The sequence below is a fragment of the Microcebus murinus genome, chromosome 1 (genome assembly GCF_040939455.1).
Source record: "Microcebus murinus isolate Inina chromosome 1, M.murinus_Inina_mat1.0, whole genome shotgun sequence".
In the NCBI taxonomy this organism is placed as follows: Eukaryota; Metazoa; Chordata; class Mammalia; order Primates; family Cheirogaleidae; genus Microcebus; species Microcebus murinus.
The window spans coordinates 54614622-54631737 of record NC_134104.1 but is presented as its reverse complement, the minus strand read 5'-3'; the positions used below and the strand labels follow the sequence as shown (position 1 = coordinate 54631737).

The 17116-nt window shown below is 37.2% G+C and overlaps 1 long non-coding RNA gene across 1 annotated transcript; it reads left to right on the top strand.

The window, feature by feature from the left end:
• Positions 1 to 15206: 15206 nt before the first annotated feature.
• Positions 15207 to 16468, top strand: LOC142870479 (uncharacterized). Its single transcript, XR_012918847.1, has 2 exons — positions 15207 to 15295; positions 16089 to 16468. It is a non-coding gene; the product is annotated as an uncharacterized LOC142870479 (long non-coding RNA).
• Positions 16469 to 17116: the final 648 nt, after the last annotated feature.

Below are 17116 nucleotides of genomic sequence, written 5' to 3'. Positions count from 1 at the left end.
TAGCACTGCATGGATTTCTACAACCCTAGAATATTAGTGCTCAAAGCAATCTTGGGGATAATTTAGCCTAATTCTATTATCAGACCATTTCTCCTAACCCTTACAAAAAATTTGAATTTTAGTATCAGAATTAGATTCAAATTTTTGCCTTGTCACTTAGTAGCTATGCCACCATTGGCAAGTCATTGACCTCTCTGAGCCTAAGAATCTTCAACTGTGAAACAGTGGCGTCTTCCTTTTACAGATCTGTATGACCTGTGCAAAGTAAAGTAGTAAGATGATATGTATAAACATGCTTTGCTCCAGACCCTGGTACAGAGTATTAGCTGAATAATTGTGTTTTCTTCCTTTTAACACTATAATAACATGGCTTGTTTCAATTTTAATTTAATTTTAAAATAGTGTATATCACACAGTAACTAAATAAGGTTATAAGATATACCGTCTTTTATAATAGCACTTTCTTCTTTCCTTTATTCTGAGAACATAAGATTAGCTGTCAGATCAGATATAGGGGTCTAGATGGAAGAGAAAACCGTAGTGGAAGAAAAAAAGAGGATCTACTTCATTTTAAATCCCAGACAATAGGTATAGATGTAGTGAAGTGAAGAAAGGAGAATGAGTTTCTGAAAATTCCTGGGATGGAGATGGAAGAGAGTTTATATATAGACTTAAAGTATAATTTAAATAATACTTTGAAGGGTGAAGGGTAAAGATTTAAGATAGACTCATAATGATGAAAAATAAAATCCTTTAATATGAATAATGTAAGCCTAGTCAACATTTTTCATATTCTAAAAGCCATGGAAGAAGCAGAGGGTGAAAGCCTGAACTAAACTAAAAATAGATTTATCAAACAGATTGTCTGAAGTTAAGTGCAGAAGGTAAAAGGCAAATTTCTTTCTTTATCTAAATTGTTAGATTTAGAAACATTAATGAACAATTTTTGAAGCATTAATTAACATTTCTGCTTAAGGCAATATTAATCAATTCATTCATTCATGCATGCATACACACATTCTTTCATGTCACAAATATTTACTGAAAGTCTACTGGACACGCTTCTATGTGCTGTGGGATAGTTGTGAATATAAACAGAAAATAACTCTGGTCCTCACAGAGTTAACAACTTAGTAGGGCATGATGACATTAATTATACACACACACACACACACACTTACGGTGATATGTGGGAAGTGTCACACAGAAACAGAAACTTAGAGCAGAGAACAGAGATAGGTATAAACGATGAAGGAAAAGGCTGCGGTTTTAAGTAGATGGATCAGGGAAGTTCAAAGATGGAGTGTGCCTTGCACTTTTGAGAAACAGACAGGAGGCTGGTGTGGCTACAGCAGAGCTGGTGGTGAGGGGGATCAGTTTAGGAGACGGGTCAACTAGGCAATAAGAGCCATATGATACAGGCTTTGTATAGCATTGATTGCAAAGATTTGAGCTTTTACTCAGACTAAAGCAATTAATTTACAATATTTTCAAGAATGGTAGCAAAGAAAATTAATTCAACTAGTCACCCCAGAGAACCTTTAGACCTTAATTATCTTCATTCCTCCCCCCCACCCCCCGACCTTGTCTCCTTGTCTGATCCAACCCTCTACCCAGGAGTTTCCCCTCTCTATCCTCTTTTCCCCTCTCTATCCTCTCTTCCCCTCTCTATCCTCTCTTCCCCTCTCTAGCCTCTCTTACTCTGCCTTAGTCCGACTGCAGACCCTCACCATCTGCCATCCAGACACAGGCACTAACCTCCTAACTCCTTTCTCTGCCTTTGTCTCTCTGTTATCTCAACTCCATCCTTCTAACTGTCAACTGATATCTTTCAAAAACACTAATCTGTGTTTCACTGGTTAAATATCTTTGAAGTTCATACCTTTTTCTAAAGTCTGGCTCCTCACAAGACTTTCTACAATCTAGCCTTAATGTGCATGCCTAGCCTCAACTCTGCCGCTCCGTTGCATATACTTCATCTTTCCCAAATCTGTTCTGGGCTTTCACACCCTGGGGCTTGTACATGGTATGTTCCGTAGCCCAGAACGTTTTCATGTTTTAAATCTATCATCATACCTTTAGTCAACAATAATTCTCCTTCTCTGAGAAGCAGTTTTTGATTTTTTTCAAGTAGAACCAATGTATTCTTCTGGATACTCATAAAACTTTTCTGTTCTCTGTCATTGCATGTCTTCCCCTTAAATTGGGTTTTACACATATCTCTCTCAGCCAGATTCTAAGCTCCTAAAGCATAAAGACTAGGGATTTGCCTACTATTTAGGGAATTCAGTGATTTTTAAAAATACAAATAGATGAATAAATCACTATATGAATGAGCATATGTGAGTACTTGCATATAACTATTTTAAACATAATTAATATGAGCAATAACATCAGAGGGGTATCAGATCCATTCTTTCACTTCTCTTTATCAATAAAGCTTTGAGAAACCTACTTCTATTTTTTTATCTAATATTCTGGCCTTAAACTTTCTTCCAGATAAATTAAAAGGGTTAAATTGGATGATCTTTAAGACTCTTGAAGCTCTGAGAAACCATTCATTCATTCATTCAAGCCTATTTAAGTGCCTATTAAATGCAAAGTATGTCACTTCACCAAAACACAAATCATCTTTTTTGTGCATGTTTTATATTTCTACTTACTCAAATACTATAATGAGGCTATAAATAAATGTATGGTATTTCTTTCTAGTCTGCCATAAGCTTATAAGATTAGAAGATGTTCAGGTGCAATCTAAATACACAGCATTAAAGGAATTCAAAGCAGAAAATGGATACTAGAAATTTAAAATAGCATTTGACACTGACTGACATCTTAATACCACTACAGACATGGAAAAACCCATGTCATCCTTTCTACATAAGATAAAGGGATTTGGAAGACTATCTTGTTACTATACATGCTGGAACATACCCATAGAATTGCTATAATAACATTTCAGCATTCTAAAACAAATTCTTTACATTTAACAGATGGGAAAATGGAATGATATCTATACTACTTGAACTTGAAATATTATCATAGAGTGAAAACAAAGAGTGACATTTATAATGGAATTGGCTAACCTAAAAATAATCTTTTGTAATCTGTCAATATTTCCCCCAAAGTAGATTTTCTTTTTAAACGAAGAATCCTGACCTTGAAGACTGCTATCAGCATAAGGCAAAGGGGAATAAGCTGAAAATTTATTTTCTAGGAATGAATGAAATTTGAGATAATTTTCCAATTAAAAAGAATAGGTTGTTCTTTCTTTTCTTCTTTAATTTAACTCTTTTTGTGCTCCTCTGTTGAAATTTCTTAAATAGAAATATGCTATTATGCAATGCTTATCAAAAGATTATTTGGACCCTAATTAGACTTTTATGACTCGGCCTTTATGTTATTATGTGTGACTGTTCGCCTAGGGAATAACTTCCATATTATTGGCTATGGAGAATTTGTCATCATGTGAGGCTGTATGAGTAAAACCATGTGGGATTTTCTATGGCAGAAAGGAGACAACTAGAAAAAAATGAGGTAATTTCCTGTATACCAAAAGCTTTCTGAATTTTGTACTGGATTTCCTTGCCTTGCCTCTAGGCCACATCATTTGCATTCTAAAATAGTCCACAGATATTTTATCGCCAAGGACTCTTTAATTCACATCAGCCCTCATGGAAACCAACCTAAATACATAATGTTTTTCCAATAAATCTGCATTTATTGAATAATAATTTATTTCCTCTCTTTTTTAAAAACCTAAACAATTGTATGCCTTTTCCCTTGCCTGTTTACATATATTGACCATGTTTTTCCTCATTCACTGTCAGCTCTACTTGCTTTCTTTTTCCTCTTGGACCTTGCTGAACTTGTTTGTGATGAAAAATATTTGTTCTTGGTGTAATTTATGCTCGGAATATTCTTCATTTATATCAGTGGTTTCCAACAGGGGCTGATTTTGCCTCCCAGGGGACATTTGGCAATATTTGCAGGCTTTTTAAATCATTATAATTGGGGGTGAAGGCACTATTGGCATCTATAGGGTAGAGGGCAGGGATGCTGCTAATTATCCTGCAATGGATATTATAGTCTTCTCCTCTCCAACAAAGAATTATTTGTCCCAAAATGTGAATATTGCTAAGATTGAGAAACTCGTCTTTAGATGTTCTCATAGATGATTCTTTCCAATCATTTAGATCTAGGGTTTGGCTGTACATCACCTATTCAGAGAGATCTTCTGTAACCATCCAGTATAAATATTTCCACTGCTCTTATCACCTGATAACTTTTTATTCTATTAATCTGTTTTCATAACTTAGTTTTTCTGAAGTTAAAATTGAATATATGATCCTTAAACATAAGTTCTACAGATTGATGCTTTATCTAATTCACTATTATATCCCTAGTGCTTACAGGAGTGTGTGACACATAGTTATAATAAATATTTTTGAATGAATATTGAAAGAGAGATGAGATCAGTAGGTCACAATCAAAGATTCTATATATTTAATTAATAAAAGAAAGAAAAATCTCAAAGAAAAAAACTTGTCCCAGTGCTCTTGTGCAGCATTATGGCAGAAAAAGTTTGGTTTTTATAAGTTTGAAACATATTGGAGAAGTTATGCTTTCAGTAATGGTAGAGTTGCTTATATTGGACTATCCTCTTGACAGATACAGGTAACAATTATAACTTCTAGACAAAATCTAAAAAACAAAGAAGCAAACTAACAAAAATACAAATAAAAACACATACCTTTTGGAAGCAAAGGATAGTGACAAAAACAAAATTTGTAACAGTGTTTATAATAAAAAGAAAAGCACCAAGCTGAGACCATTTGACTTTTATATAGCTTTCCCCAATTCAAGCACCATGGAATGATCAAAATTCAAGCATAAAAGTACAATCATAATGACTTGAGGAGCTAAAGGATGCCATTTAAGGCTGCCAGAGTAGTGGAAAATGAATACAAAAAGTCATAGAAAAAGTAGTAGCAATAGAAGATGAAGCTCAAAATCTGTGTATCAACATTGCTCATAATTTGGCTGATCTTTAAAATGTACATGCAAAGGGGAGACTACAAAGAGATGAATGAGAAAAGAAAAAAAACAAAGGCCAACAAACAAACAAACTAACTAACTAACTCACAAAGCTGGAAGACTGAAAGACCATCACAGGAAAAGCAGAGATTTGAATTTGAGTCTAGTAAAGATAACTGTTTCCAATAATGAAATCAATCCTTTCCAGAGGAAGGTAATTACATTCACTCTTTACGATGTATTATTCACAATATCTGGTATAAGATAAGAATTACTAGACATTTGAAGAAAGAAGAAAATTATACACATGCTCAAGAAAAATAACAATTTATAGAAATAGATGATGAGCCCAGACAGATATTGGAATTAGTAGACAAGGACATTAAGGTAGCTTTTATAAATATGGTAAGGATGTAAAGGAAACTATGGTGATAATGAATAAAAAGATAAGGATTTCAGAATTAAAAAGAATGAAATGGAAACTATGAAATTTAAAAATGCAGTATTTAAAATGGAAAAATTTAGGGAAAGAATGGCAGACTAGAAGCAGCCTGCCAGCATGTTACTCCCAAGAAAAGAAGAGAAAGATGCAGGCAGCTGCTTACATACAGATCACTCTTCTCTGAAGCAGTGTTATGAAATCACAAATAAGTAAGTAGGACACTCCAAGTGGAAAAAAAGGTGACAGTTGATATATATAGAAAGATCAGACAACACAAGGGGAACAATAGGAGGATAGAGTGCTGGGGTATTATGCTGGTGTAGTGAGAACTGAATGGTAAGACAGCTCCCACTACCCCCACAGACCTCTGCTTGGTTGGATCAGGAACCTGCCTGGAGTCTGTGCAGAGTCATTGCACCAGACAACAGGTACAGTGGGGATCAGGCAGCAGCTAAAGGCATCCTGAGCTCTCAGGTACACTGAGCTAGGTCTACACTAGGTTGGGGATGAAGTGGTTTGACTGGTAGTTTCCCTGAGCTTTACTGGGTGACTTGAAGCCAAGCACCTCTCATCTAAAGCACAATGGGACCTGAGCATGGGGATTGATTGGGGTGAAGCAGGCTTAGGCAAGTCCTGGATGGGGAGTGGAGAAATTTGTAGCCCTGGGGCTGCTGTAACAGGCATCTGCGCACCTGACTTGGCACCTGCAGAACCCTTGAGCCTGTGGAACAGCCTGCCACTTCTTCAGCCCCAACTCTACCCTCTAGGCCCCAACTGCCTCTTGGCTGCTTGGCCCTGACCCCACTCTCTAGGTCAGATCAGCTCTGCTATCTGCAAGGCCCTGCTTCTGGCTCCTCAGCCCTGCTCAGAAGCTTTGCTTTTGGCTCCTCCATAGTCCAGGTTCTGAGGCTCTACCACCAGAACCCAAGGCTCCACCTCTGTCCCTCAAGAACCCCCATCAGACCCAAGACACCATCCTCAAATTTCCAGTGCTGTGCCTGGACCTCAAGACCCCACCCCAGAGCCTCCATCACTGCATCAGGGCTGGAAAGAACCTACTCCCAAATCCAATGCCCTACCAGGGACCCCCAGTCTCAAGTTGCCAGTACACAGTGACCTGGTTTGAGCAAACACACACAACCCAGGAACACACAACAACTGCATCCAGCTGCTGCTCTTATCTCTGTGAGGAGAGCCTGGATAGAGCAATCCCCCCAATAGCTTCAGTGAAGAGGGTCTCTTTCAGCTCCCAACTCAAACATCTTACAATTATCTGGTGAGCAACCCAACACCCAACTCAAACAGCATTCAGCACAGGCTTGCACAGAGGCAATCACAGGTGAACAGAACAAATCAGAACAGCTGCATTATGGGATTCTAGTGCACATGCCCCTCCTCTGCCACATCAACATTCCAGAGTAGGGGAGAAAAAGAGTGTCATCTAGTGACCTCTCCTTACTCTAATTAAGCAGGAGAGTTTCCAGCAAGGAACAGGAGCCTTGCAAACCTATCAGCCCTGAGTTGAGAAAAGAGGTCACAGATGAGAAGAAACCAGAAAAAGAACCCTGGCAACATAAAACATCCAAACAGATCAACACCCCCAAGAGATCACAATGGAACTACAGCAGTGAAGTCTAACTACAAGGAAATTATTGAGCTGACAGAAATAGAATTCAGAATATGGATGGAAAATAAGATGAATGGAATTGAAGAGAAAGTTGTAAAACAACAAAAAGAAGCCCGAAAAGTATTTCAGAAAATTAATAAAAAGGTTACAAAGAACTAGACAAAATTAGGAAAGATATAATAGAACTTAAAGAAATGAAAGAGTCTTTCAGGGATTTTCAAAATACAGTAGAAAATTTTAGCAACAGATTAAACCATGGAGAAGAAAGAATTTCAAAGCCTGAAGACAAGGCTCTTGAACTAACCCAATTATTTAAAGAGGCAGAGAAGAGTACAACAAAGGCAGAGTAGTTACTTAGAGATATATAGTAATATATAAAGCAAACAAACATACAAATAATAGGTATCCCTGAGAGAGAAGAAGAAATCATTAAACACCTGGAAAAGCTATTTGAGGGAATTACTGAAAAAAAAATGTCCCTAGTATCACCAGAGTTCCAGACATCCAGATAAAAGATGGTCATTGAACTCTGGGAAGATTCACAGCAAATAGGACATCTCTAAGACATATAGTAATCAACCTGGCCAAAGTCAAAATGAAACAGAAAATTCTACAAACAGCTAGATATAAGCAACAACTGACCTACAAAGGAAAACCCTTCAGCATAACAGCAGACTTCGAGGAGGAAACCCTACAAGCCATAAGGGAGTAGGCCCTATCTTCAATCTTCTTAAACTGGACAACTGCCAGCCTAGAATATTGTATCCTGCAAAACTAACTTTCACATCTGATGGAGAAATTAAGTCTTTTCCAGATAAGCAAACATTGAGGAAATTTGTCATAACTAGACCTGCCCTGCAGGAAGGACTCAGATCTGCATTATATATGGATCAGCACCATAGACACTCACCAGTGTAAAAGCACCCCAATACTAAAAGTCAAAGACCAGATACAATAATGGCTCAAGAGGTAGTACAAAGCAATAAAGTTCTGCACAACAGGATGAATAGAAATCCACCCCACTTACCAATTCTTTCAATACATGTGAATGGCTTGAATTCCCCACTGAAGAGACATAGGCTGGCTGAATGGATAAAAAATTACAAGCCAAATTTCTGCTTTCTCCAGAAAACACATCTAACTCACAAGGACTCATTCAGACTCAAGGTGAAGAAATGAAAACAATATTCCATGCAAACGGAAACCAAAAGAAAGCTGGGGTAGCCATTCTCATATCAGATAACACAGACTTCAAATCAACAAAAGTAAAGAAAAAGACAGTGACTATATAATGGTGAAAGGAATAATTCAACAAGAAGACATAACAATTCTAAACATTTATGCACCTAGCACAAGTGTGCCCAGATTTATAAAGCAAACCCCACTTGATCTAAACAAAATGATAAACAGCAGCATTACAACAGCCAGGGACTTTAACCACTGACAGAATGAGACACATCCTCTAAGTATAAAACAGAGAAATAATGGATTTAAACAGGACTCCAGAAAAAATGGGTCTAAGAGACATTTATAGAACATTCTACTCCAAAACTATTGACTACTTATTCTTCTCATGGAACATTCTCTAAAATGGACTGCATCCTAAGCCACAAAATATGTCTCAAAAAATTCAAAAAAATAGAAATTATACCATGTATCTTCTCAGATCACATTGGAATAAAGTTAGAAATCAATTCCCACAGAAACACTCAACTCTACACAAAGTCATGGAAATTAAACAATCTACTACTGAATGATGATTAAGTCAAGGAGGTCAAATTATCTTTGGCAAAGACACCAAGAACACATCATGGATTAAAACAGTCTTTTCAATAAATGATTCTGAAAAACTGAATATGCATAGGCAGAACAAAGAAATTAGACTGTCATCTTGCACCATATACAAAAACCAACTCAAGACTTACAGGTAAAACCTGAAACTGTAATACTACTAGAAGAGAACATAGGTTAAAAACTATAACATTTGTCTGGGCAAAGTTTTTTGGATATAATCTTAAAAGCACAGGCAACATAAGTAAAAACAGACAAATGTGATTACATCAAACTAAATATTTTCTACACAGCAAAGGAAACAATCAGTAGGGTGAATTGACAACCTATGGAATTGTAAAAAATATTTGCAAGTCCTACTTCTGATAATGGCTAATATCCAAAGTATCTAAAAGACTCAAACAACTCTACAGTAAGAAAATAAATAACTTGATTAGAAAATAGACAAAGGACCTGAATAGGCATTTCTCAAAAGAAGATATACAATTGGCCAACAGGTATATGAAAAGATGCTTGACATTACTAATCATCAGGGAAATGCTAATGAAAACCACAATGAGATATTACCTCACACCTATTATCCCGGCTACTATCTAATAGACAAAAGACAAGTGGTGGTGAGGATGTGAAGAAAGGCAGTTCTTGTACACTGTTGAAGGGAATGTAAATTGGTACAGCTATTATGGAAAACAGTATGGAGGTTACTCAAAAACTTAAAAATATAACTGCCATATGATCCCAGGAATCTCATTACTGGACATATATCCAAATGATATGAAATTGGTATGTGGAAGAGACATTTATACTTCCATGTTCATTGCACTGTTATTCACAGCAACCATGATATGGAATGAACCTAAGTGTCCATCAACAGATGAATGGTTAAAGCAAAGGTGGTATATTTATACAATGAAATACTGTTTAGCCTTTAAAAAGAAGAAAACTCTGTCATGTGTGAAAATGTGGATGAAACTGAGCACATTATGTTGAAAGAAATAGGCCAGGCACAGAAAGAAAAGTACCTCTTGATCTCACTTACATGTAGAATCTAAAGAAGCTGAATTTAGAGAAGCAGAGAGGACAATGGTGGTTATCAGGGACTTGGGAGTGGGGGCTAGGCAGGGAAGATGTTGGTCAAAGGACACAAAATTTCAGTTAGACATGAGAAATAAATTCAAGGGATTTCTGTTGTACAACTTGGTGACTATAGTTAAGAACAATATGTTGTATACTTGAAAATTGCTAAGAGAGTAGATTTTAAATGTTGCATTACAAAACAATGAAAAGTATTTGAGGTAATGCATATATTAAATTGCTTGATTTAGCCATTCCACAATGTATTTATTTATCAAAATATCACATTGTGTGCCATATATATATATATACACACATACATATATATAATATTTACTTGTCAAAAATATAAAGGAAAGGATAAAAGGCAAGTTTTGGGGAAGAATTCTGGCCGACATTAAGTGATCAAATATACATCTTCAATATTGGAACAATCCAATTTCCAGTGCCATTTGACAAGATACATACTATGAAACTCAAATTGAAAGACATTTAACAGCTCTTTCCGTGCTTAGCGCAGCCATGGCCCGCGGTCCCAAGAAGCATCTGAAGCGTGTAGCAGCTCCAAAGCATTGGATGCTGTATAAGCTGACTGATGTGTTTGCTCCTCGTCCATCCACCGGTCCCCACAAGCTGAGAGAGTGTCTCCCACTCATCATTTTCCTAAGAAACAGGCTTAAGTATGCCCTGATAGGAGATGAAGTGAAGAAGATCTGCATGCAGTGCTTCATTAAAATCGATGGCAAGGTCCGAACTGATATAACCTACCCTGCTGGATTTATGGATGGCATCAGCATTGACAAGACTGGAGAGAATTTCCGTCTGATTTATGACACCAAGGGTCATTTGCTGTTCATCGTATCACACCTGAGGAGGCCAAGTACAAGTTGTGCAAAGTGAGAAAAATCTTTGTGGGCACAAAAGGAATCCCTCATCTGGTGACTCATGATGCTCGTACCATCCGCTATCCTGATCCACTCATCAAAGTGAATGACACCATTCAGATTGATTTGGAGACTGGCAAGATTACTGATTTCATCAAGTTTGACACTGGTAACCTGTGTATGGTGACTGGAAGCGCTAACTTGGGAAGAATTGGTGTGATCACCAACAGAGAAAGACATCCCGGGTCTTTTGATGTGGTTCACGTGAAAGATGCCAATGGCAACAGCTTTGCCACTTGCCTCTCCAACATTTTCATTATTGGCAAAGGCAACAAACCATGGATTTCTCTTCCTCAAGGAAAAGGTATCCGCCTCACCTTTGCTGAAGAGAGGGATAAGAGACTGGCAGCCAAACAGAGCAGTGGGTGAAATGGTCTCCATGTAACATAATAACATGTTAAAAAGTTATTTGTACTTAATTAAAGATATTACAGTATGATTCAAAAAAAAAAAAAGAAAGAAAGACATTTAACAAAAACAATTGACCATTTATTTTCAAAATATAAAGATTGAAGAGTTTTTCAGTTAGACAGTAAATGCAATATGTGATCCTAAATTGGATTATAGAACAGGAGAAATTGTAAAGGATATTATTGAGACAATTGCTGAAAATTGAATATGGAGTGTGGTTTAGATGATAGCATTATATGAATGTTTAATTTTGTGATTTTGATAATTGTATTGTGGCTATGCAAGATAATGCCCTACTTCTTAGGAAATAAAAACTGAAGTATACATGGGTAAAGGTACATTGTATCTCCAGTATAGTCTCAAATGGTTCAAAATGATATAATAAATGGGGCAAAACGTAATCCATTGGTGAAAATTGGCGAAGGGTGCATGCACAGGAGTTCCTTAAAACTTCTTTGTATGTTTAATATTGCACCAACATAAAAAGTTAAAAAGGTTTGAAAGAGCTGACCATCTTGCTAATCCATGTGTTCCTGAACTCCTGATTGGGAATCATGGGTTTGGTTTGTGTGTGGGATGACTCAGGCACCTACTTGGAATTTCTTGGCATCCAACCCTATCATGTTTCCTAATGCAAACCTGCATTATTCTTTTCTCAGAAAGATGGTTAGGTCACTCATTTTAAAAACTTCCCTGGAATGTGTAGAGTGTGGAGATTATTCTTTTCTTCTTCAATGTGACTCACTGTTGTTACGAGAAGCAAGAAAATCAGTTTCCCTATTCTACAACTCTATGTTCTACTCTATGACTCACAGTGGAAATGCTCATCAGCAAGGGTTTCAGCTACTCTCTAATTGTTCCCTCGCATAGTCAGTCTGCTTCTTCGTCGGTCCACCTTCCAGCCATGTCTATATTGAGATGTCTCATAACAGCTGTGGTGAGCTTCATTTTTTTTTTTTTTGAGAAAAATCTCTCTTGAGAAATAGGTTTAAATCTATTTAAGTTTACACTCAGGAAACTACTGTAGTCAACGTAACTCATTGGAATATTATAGTCATAGCTCAAGGCTCTGTTGTAGGACACCTGTCTGTGAGTTTCTCCTTTGCTTCAAAGATATTCTCGCAGTCTCCCCAGATCAGAGGCCACCTAACCACAGCAATGGGCCAAATCTGTCCCACTGCCTGTTTTGTAAATAAAATTTCATTGTAACATACCCCCACTCATTTGTTTATTTATTGCTTGTGGCTGTGTTCATGTTATAATAGCAGAGTTAAGTAATTGTGACAGAGATTGTGTGTATCACAGTGCCCAAAATATTACTATGTGTCCCTTTTCAGAAAGAGTTTGCTGAGACCTATTCTAGACAGTCCCCTCCGTAAGTATTACACCAAAACTCATTCTTTCTTTCCCAAAAGAAAAGTTAAAGTTTAAAAACAGACCTTTAAAGGACTCAGTGTACAGCGAAACCTTAAATTACTCTCCATAAGGCAAAGTTACAAAAAGACAAATCAAATCTTTTCTCCAGGGTACTGGAGGGAAGAGGATTTCTTCTACTTTCTAACTTTTTCGTTTTCTCTGGAACCCAGAGCATTGCTTTTTGCACAACTGCTTAGTCAATATATGTAGTCTAACTGAAGTTTCTAAGACCATCAAAAGTGAAGATTCTGTTTCACAGAGTTATTTTGTAGCACCCATTCTGCCCAGTATTATGTTAGAAGTACAGTATCCTTATCATGTTAATGGTAATTTAGATAGATAATTTCGTGAAACTGATTTTAGTATTCATGTGTAAAGGGACCCTTCTATTATTTCTAGTTCAATTTTGCCTATTAAAGAAAATGCAGTATTTTTTCCCATGGTTATTTATTTATTCATTCATTTTAAAGAATTTAATGGCTCCCGTTGAGGAGACTTCAATGGGTCTGCTTTATTTTCATTGCTTTGGCTAGATTTATTATTTATATCCCTTGGCTGATTCCCCATCTGACTTCTAGTGATTTATTCATTCATACAGGTCCTAGTGGGGTAGGGCTGGGGTGCAATGGACATTTTCATGAGTCTCCACAGCACACACCACTATGTTTATGGCACAGTGAGCATAACTTTCTGTCTTGCTGTTAGACTTAGGGTTGCTAGTCTCCGTAAGTCAGGACCCTTAGCACATCTGTATACAATGTGCAGAAATGCAAAGATGTCAAAACCCGGGACACATGCAGCCCAGCACTTGACAAGCAGAGTGTTATTAGCATTGGTAATAAGACTACCTGGGTCTGTCAGCAGAGGTCCCTCAGCTTGAGATCATTTACATTCACTGCACACAACATTCAAACCTGGCTCCTAAATGAGACAGCTTCAGAGAAGACAGTGGAAACCCTGACAGTAAACTGAAGATTTTAGGTAGAAATTATTTTATCCTAATTAAGAGAACCTCTCAGACCTACCTTCTGGCAATTAACACAGTTGTGTGCGGTCCTATTATTTAAACTGACAAGAGCAATCCTAGGTTCTACAGGCTCAGGGAGCCCTCTCTCCTTTGGAATGCCACAGTCCAGCTCTCCTCTCTGTAAATAGATTCTCTTTGGCTTGCAACAGCAAACACTTCAAACATTTGCATTTCACTCATTACTTGTGCTGCTACAGGCTGAGTGTGACCCTGCCTTAGAAACAAATCCAGCTGAAAACCACCTAATGCTGCTGGTTATATAACTTAGATTTCGCTAAAACATACTTCCTAGGACAAAAAGAAAGAAATGGGATAGTTGTACCATGGGATTAGCTTGGTCAGATCTCATTTTTTACTTCTTTCAGCAAAACCTCTTTCTCCTTAAACTCAAATTATGAGAACTCAGTTCTTGTCCATGGTAAGAAGTCAGTGGAAAGAATGTCAAACTTTATATTAGAAAGCACAGTGGGAATTTACAAACAGTTTCTTAATGCCCTTTTTCCCCTTGACAATTATTATTTTGACAGATAGAGATGGGAGTATTTAGGAATGGTTGGCAAATATATTTTTTATGTGTGGGTTAAAAAAAAAATCTCAAATTGAGTTTCAAAATCTCAAGTGGTGCCCTTCCTTTGATCTGTCACATTGTGTTCCCTTCCATCACATTCCTGCACAAGCCCTTACATTTAAAGGAGCCAGCCTTTTCTTTATCCAGGTCAGATACTAATTTAGAAATTTGGTGTGAAGTAATAATGAATAATGGATGAACCAAATCATAGCCCCAGAATCTCAGGAACATGGGAAATCTTCAAAGCCAGCTGGAATGTGTGAACTTGGGTGTCAGGAGAGACCCATCTGAAGGAATGGTTCTCTTCTCCACCTGCCTGGTATTCCACTCACTGCCAGCTGGGTTTGCTTCCCTCAGTGTTGAGCCCAAATCAAATTGTCACATGTGAAAGTGGTGAAATACTTTGTTCTAAATTTTATTTGAAATCTAGAAATCCTGCTTTTGGTTACCTGTGAATGCACAGAGTCTTGGCATAGGTTTGGGAAGTGCATCATATTGCTTTCAGAAATCTTTGATCTGCCAATAATATCAGCCATCATCCATTTCTGCTTTCTATGCTTGATGTTTATATAAGTTTTACAGGAGCCAAAGAGTCAGTTCCCATTGGCCCTCCAAAGTTTTGCTGCAAAATTAACTGGTAAAAGGCAGATTAATTAGAGAAAAGGTATACATATTTATTTAATGTATATACATGGGAGTCTTCAGAATGAAGACCCAAAGATACAGAGGAAATTGTCCATTTTTAATGCTTAGATTTAACAGAGTATGAACAGCTATGCAGAATTATGATTGGACAAAAAGAGTATGATCTAATACTAATAGACTGAGTGGGGAAACCCAGCAAGACTGGTTGGTCTAGATTCCTCTTGGCTTTTCTGAGTATGCATTCCTTCCTTCTGGGTAAGAGGCAAGGCCCTCTCTGGCATGGGGGTCCTACGATCTACAGTCAAACAACAACGTAAGTCAGATAATTCTTCATGGCTAGTTTTTACACAGAAAGGTGGAGGAAAAGTTAGAGTAATATTTTTAGGTTTTATGACTGGCTTTGGGGGAAAACGGGGTTCTGGTTTCTATGACCTGCCTTCAAAAAGAGGGATTCTAGTTTCTATGGCTAGCATTGGGGGAGAATTGGACTGAGAAACAGAAGGGCAGGAGGAGGTCAGAGAAAAAATTTTGCTTCTGAGGCTTTTATTTTGGGTTATTGTTTTTTGAGCCCCAATAGCTTCACATTCTTTTCTCTTAAAGAATGTTGTCTACTTCCTTGATGAACAAATGACATTAAATTGGGATTTATTCTCAGAAGATTTGCTGTAGTGCAATAATTCATAAATATAAATACTAAATACTAAATATTATGTGGAATATAGAGTTACTGAAGTATAAGTTTTTAAAAATTAAAAAGATATTGCCTTTAAAAAGATACTGCCTGAAAAGATATTGAGTAAGAAATTCCCACCTAATCATATATTTTTTTATTCCCCAAATTTTCTTTCATTCTGTTCCTTCTGGATAAAGCCCTCCATAGTAGCCACCTGGGCACAATGGGGAAATAGAGATTGAGTGACAGTTACCTTAATGATGGTGCGATTTGATTTGCAACTGGTTAAACATTTCTCCACAAAAAAAAAAAAAACGATAGATGGCTCCAAGTTATTTTGCTGTGGGGACTTCTAATGTTATTTATTCTTAAGCCCTGTGTTGTCAGAGTTTTATTATATGAAAATACAATAAGTATTTTATTGATTTCACAGATAATCCAAAGATGGGAATGATGGTGAATATACTGGATGACAGAATTGGAACCAAGACAATTCTTTAGGTTGAAATAATGGGCCCAAATCTATTAAAATGAACCTCAATAGGAACAAATCTGAGGGCTTGTTTCTGGGCTCAAAAATACCTCACAAGTATAGATGCTTCTTTCACAGAGATATGTAACAAAAGGGACCTTGTAGCATAACAAGTGCAATGTGAGGCAATAACATGATGTGGACAATTGCAATCTGAGATATGTAGAAGCCAACAGAAAGCTTCCTCTTCACTTTCTGAAGGTGCACACACACACAAAAAAAACAACTGACAAAAGGCGGATTAATTGGAGAAAAAGCATACAATTATTAACATGCACACAGGAGGCAAGGGGGATCCCCAGAGTGATTGCTCAGCCCCCCGTGGAGTACAGAAACTTGTATACCATCTAATGGGGGTTTGGATTGTGGCAAAACATGTGGTGGTGACAAAACAGGCTGTAAGAGGAAGAGAAGAGGAGGCCTGGCTAGCAAATGTGGTCTTACTATGTAGATGAAATCTCATAGGCACCAGTCCTCCAAAAGAAGGGATGGTGAACGTTTCTTTCAGGTCTTTAAAGATGTCAGAGTCTCGATTAATCTTTCCTAGGTTGGGCAAGGGAAGGTCTCAAAGAAAGCCTGACTGCATCAATGCAGATTTTCTCTACAAATTTCTTCCACAAAACACAGCTGTTCAGCTATTCTTATATTTTCAGCCCTTCTGAATAGCCATCTCAAAATGTCAAAGAAATATATTTTGGGGTGAAGTTTTCTGTACTCCTACAGATACTTTAGTAGATGCACAGTACAAACGATGAAGAAAGTTATGGTGCTGTTCTCTTGGAGTCTTATTGGGTTTTTATGATAGGTAAGACAAAAACAAACCAGAGTGGGAAAAGAAGCAAGCAACACAGTATTGCACCTGGAAAAGTTAAAGCTACCAGGGAAATTTAACCAGGAGATATGAAGCTTTTAATTGGTTTGATACCAAT